This window comes from Diachasma alloeum, unplaced genomic scaffold, assembly GCF_001412515.2.
Source record: "Diachasma alloeum isolate Michigan unplaced genomic scaffold, Dall2.0 Dall_scaffold_00192, whole genome shotgun sequence".
NCBI lineage: Eukaryota > Metazoa > Arthropoda > Insecta > Hymenoptera > Braconidae > Diachasma > Diachasma alloeum.
The window spans coordinates 812,581-818,175 of NW_021680357.1; positions in this window are offsets into that span (position 1 = coordinate 812,581).

Here is a 5,595-nt window from a genome sequence, read left to right on the forward strand (position 1 = left end):
CGAGGAGGATGCCTGGTGTTTCAGCGTGTGCCACCCACGTTCAGTCTTAAGCACCTGCCATAACTACTTCCTTCCTGGGGGTCCTGTTGCGGAGTCAAGTTAATGATACATTTGCTNGGGGGGGGGGGGGGGGGGGTTCAAGTGGAGGAAGTCAACCCTTCATCAGTGAAAGGGAGGGGAAACTAAATTGTAACGGAATAGAGAACATGCAAGTTTTTTTGGCTTTTTAATATTTTGTTTTCCTCAAATATATGCCCCCAAATCGCGTAGAAGTTTGTTCTCAAAATTGCTATGTTAAATAGTACATTTTCGAGTGTGACGGATAGGTCCCGCATTCTATTTCTCATATTAAGAATTAATATTGATAAATATTAATATTAATTACTATGGTCTCACAGTAAAAAATTATTTTATATTTTTTCCGCTTACTAACATTGGGGCAATGTTGAATTCAATGACTCATTGAGTTCAATTCAGTAGCGAAGTGGTAAAACGGTTTAAGTCGACTTATCTCTTAGTTGAGTTTTTGAAGAATATCTCCGAATCTAAAGTAGATAGTGAAATTTTCGTAATAACCTTTTTTCTAGAACAAATTGAGTGCTACTAGAAAGGTCTGAACAAAAATTTAGCTATCTCCCTTAGATTCCGAGATATTCACTAAAAACTGGCCAATTGTCAAAATCGACGATTAGTTGAGTTTTTGAAGAATATCTCCGAATCTAAAGTAGATAGTGAAATTTTCGTAATAACCTTTTTTCTAGAACAAATTGAGTGCTACTAGAAAGGTCTGAACAAAAATTTAGCTATCTCCCTTAGATTCCGAGATATTCACTAAAAACTGGCCAATTGTCAAAATCGACAATTAGTTGAGTTTTTGAAGAATATCTCCGAATCTAAAGTAGATAGTGAAATTTTCGTAATAACCTTTTTTCTAGAACAAATTGAGTGCTACCAGAAAGGTCTAAACAAAAATTTAGCTATCTCCCTTAGATTCCGAGATATTCACTAAAAACTGGCCAATTGTCAAAATCGATAATTAGTTAAGTTTTTGAGGAATATCTCCGAATCTAAAGTAGATAGTGAAATTTTTGTAATAACCTTTTTTCTAGAGCAAATTGAGTGATACCAGAAAGGTCTAAACAAAAATTTAGCTATCTCCCTTAGATTCCGAGATATTCACTAAAAACTGGCCAATTGTCAAAATCGACATAAACCGCTTTACCACTTCGCTACTGAATTTAAAATACATCATCATAAAAATTCCATTCTGAAGCAAATTTGCAATCTATAAGGGAAGCAATTTAACCTCTGCCTCGCATTTTTTTTCATTTTCCATGTGATTATTTCCTCCCAATAATTTTCCCCTAATGGAATTGAACGACAACATAAATTTTCGATAAATAACGGAGCATCAAACGGGATGAAGAGAATCCATCTCGACATTCGACGTTTCAATATGTTCCATTAATACTCAGTAACGCAATAAACTATATTTAGGTGGCACGGGGGTACGTACAGCATGATTTGATATCTTCTCAAAAGAGCACATGGCCACTGAGACGCGTTTGGAGTTGACTCGTCCTCTCTCTGTTCTCTAAATATGACGAATGGCTTATTCGTGTAAACAGGTAAACAGAATATTCCCATTTCTCCGCGAGTTCTAAGAATGTTCATACGTGTCAATCGGGAACTTATGTAAATTAAAAAAAATTTCTTTAATCTCAAGATTCGGCCGTAAACGATCAATTTTTTGTGGAATTCGTAATAAAATTTCTCTAATGTAGAATAAAATTTGATCATCACATATTAATTTTTACTAAATTTCGGGATAGAAATGAGGAAACGATGACTCAAGATACACTTTTATACAACGGTAGGATAATTTTTGTTAAAAATTTCTCTCCGTGTATCTATGGATTATGGAGAATTGGTGAATAGAGAAATTAGGGAAAGTTAAGCTTTGTACAAGTTACCTATTCCTTTCTCCTCAGAGAAATGGACTGAATGAACGGAAAATGTCAATGTTTATTTCTTCATTTTTTCATCATGACGTGTTTGTGTAAATATTTGAATAAATCTCACGAGTTGTCGGGTAATTGTGCGTCAAGTAGGCCATTTTCATTCTAATGCCACTCGTAAGGGTCACTGATGAACGTAAACACTAGGATTTCGACGCGGCTCTGGAGTTCATCGGAAAACAGCCACTGGAATTCGTTTATTTTTGTTCAGGCGATGACACGTGTGGCACCCGTCGGAAACTTCTTCTTGCACGAAGATTTTCATTCGGTTTGAAAATATCTAGGAAAATATATCGTTCATTTGATGTTGAGTGGATTGAGAATGTCATTAATGTTTATTTTTAATCTTGAAGGACTATAATGGAGTCAATTTGAAAATCAGCGGAATCGATCGAAGTCAGTGGAGCCGAAATTAATTGGTTTTCGGGAATTACTAATCTAATTTATTCATGTGGGCACATATAAACAAATTTAATAGAGAAATCAAGTGGTTTTTACAAGAAAATCTGTTGAATTTCTATTGGAACTCGATAACAATTCTCTTGAAGATCTTTTAAAATTTTATGAAAAATAAATTTTTCCGCTGTATTTCTATTTTTTCCCGTGATAAAAACCAAAAGAAAAAACTTAAAATTCATGCCCAAGAATTCTCATAGAAAAAATCGCATGGAAAAGTTGCAGAATTTTTCAAAATGACTAACAAATATAATGCCAAAATCCACTTTTAAAATTTTGTAGAAAAAATCTCTAAATTCTGAAAAAAACTCAATTTTTTTCGTAAAAAATTTTGAAAATTCGTTTGGAGGTCGGAAAACTCGGTGAAAAATCCACCGAATTTTTCGGTTATAACGATCATGAATGTTTGCACTTATCATGAAGCAGATAAGACTTATTACTCGATTAGTATAAGATCAGAAGGTGTTCTGGTTATCGTCGCGTTCGAGGGGAGTACATTCTCCCTCTCCTATCGGGTTTGGTTGTCCACCCCCTGCAACAATTTCCCACTTCACCCCACCATTTTCCTCGCGCCATGCCGGCAAACTGCACCAGCAGACCTCTTCTTCCTTTCCCATTCTCCGTGACTTTACTATCACGATTATTACTTAATAAGTATAACCGTTGCCGTGGGAGACGGCGTATGGCGCCCCAAACAGAGGGCAATCATTATCGCGTTATCCAGCGCCTGCTCCCTGATTCCCTCCAGACACCGAAAGAACGCCCACCTCTTTCGGCTCATCTTGAGCTTCCGAACATTTTAATACTTCCGGAGGTGGATTTAACGTCCGGGACTTTTTACACTGGGGAAAAAAATCTAATATCACAAAACTGATTTCTTGAGCTAAATATATCATTATGAATTACTTTTCTTTGCGCAAAAAAACTATTGTAAAAAATTAGGAGGTTGAGAAGAACTACTGAACTGCGGGAAAAACTTTGCGCCATGAATTCTCGGCCAAAACGGAATGGAAAAGTCTGAAAGATGGCTTAAAAAATTTGTTCATTTTAGAGAAACCGGATGAAGTGAGTTGAAGATTTTCTAAAGGGGATGAATAATTTTGAGAAACGTTTGAAAATGCGAGGTGGGGACGCCGCCATTTTTAAAACCCCTTGCGACCGAGGGGGTATCCAAGCAAGATGGCGGTAGTCATAACTGTCAACCATCTCGTATTTTTGAACGTTTCTTAAAATTATTCATCATCTTCACATCACATAATTAATAGTCTTGATAGATGCAAAACCGATTTTCATTTCGAAAATATTGAAATTTCGTCTAATAAGATCCCAATCTTTCTTCAAGTGTAAAACATTTCATAATGAAAATCGACGAAATCCGGAGAAAACTTTGCGTCATGCATTCTCAGCCAAAAGGCACGGGAAAAGTCCGAAAGATGGCTTAAACAATTTGTTCATTTTAGAGAAACCGGATGAAGTGAGTTGAAGGTCTTCTAAAGGGGATAAATAATTTTGAGAAACGTTTGAAAATGCGAGGTGGGGACGCCGCCATTTTTAAAACCCCTTGCGACCGAGGGGGTATCCAAGCAAGATGGCGGTAGTCATAACTGTCAACCATCTCGAATTTATGAACATTTCTTAAAATTATTCATCATCTTCACATCACATAATTAAGTCTTGATAGATACAAAACCGATTTTCATTTCGAAAATATTGAAATTTCGTCTAATAAGATCCCAATGTTCTTCAAGTGTAAAACATTTCATAATTAAAATCGACGAAATCCGGAGAAAACTTTGCGTCATGCATTCTCAGCCAAAAAGCACGGGAAAAGTCTGAAAGATGGCTTAAACAATTTGTTCATTTTATAGAAACGGGATGAAGTACGTTGAGGGTCAACAGAAGAGGATAAATAATTTTTTAAAATGTTTAAAAATGCGAGGTGGGGGCACCGCCATTTTTAAACCCCTTGCCGCAGAGTATCCAAGATGGCGGCGCCCATAGCTGTCAACCACCTCGCATTGTTGAACATTTCTTAAGATTATTCATCCTCTTCAGGTCCCACAATTAACAGTCTTGATAGAAACAAATTTTGATAAAAACAATCAAAACGATTTTCATTCCGAAAATTTTGAAAATTCTTCTAATAAGATCCCAATCTTTCTTCAAGTGTCTAACATTTCATAATGACCCTGATAATGTTCTAACCAGATTAGAGTGGGTGCTCGGTCAAGTTCAAAGAGGGAAATTAGTCATCCCAAGTGCTACTTCATTCGCGGGGGATGATTGCGGCATTTTTTCCTTTGATGGAAAGCGTTAGTCTGTCTCCTCCAGTCAGAGCTTTCTCTCATATATATTTTTTTTTTCAACCGTTTTCTGCGGCTTTCACACACAAGTACTCACGCGACCCGGCCACTCGAGTTGATCGCCGGCTTTTCCACCATAATCGCTTTTTCGTAGTCCTCTTATATGTTATGTACCGAAAAACATGACATTAGTTCGTGGGTACCACGGCTCGTCGTAAATACTTGTAAAAAAGCGGTCCTGCGACGGACATTACGATAGATAGGAGAGATTGATAATTGACGGAGGCATCTGGAGTTCTTTCTTGTAGAATGAAAACAGATGCTGGCGGAGTTTTTATTTTGCGATTAAATCGAATTCGTATCTCGAGAACGGGAACATTCTAATCAATTTTTGTTGTTTAATGGATTTCATCTGCCTGCGATTAATGATTAATGAAATTATCGAAATGAGCCGAAAGGGGTGAACGGAGAGAAAAATTCAATAAAAATTACCAGAAAAAAAACGTAAAAGTTACGTTTCGAAAGGTAATCCGCGAGCGAAGTAAAATTCAATAAAAAAGTGAGTCGGAACTGAAATTGTACGAATCGCCACGTAAATTCTACGATTTGTTCCGTAAAAATTAACTAGCCGTCTGATGACTCACCGCTGTGGGGACAACAAGTCGTTCCGTAATTTTTCCCCAACGATTGAGAAATTTTACGGAACGGAACGTAGAAATAACTCACCAGCTTCATAAAAATTGATGAACGTTCAAGAATTTTTGATTTTCGAGGCATAACAAGTCGGCAAGTTTCTGTAAGATTTTACTTCTTCGGGA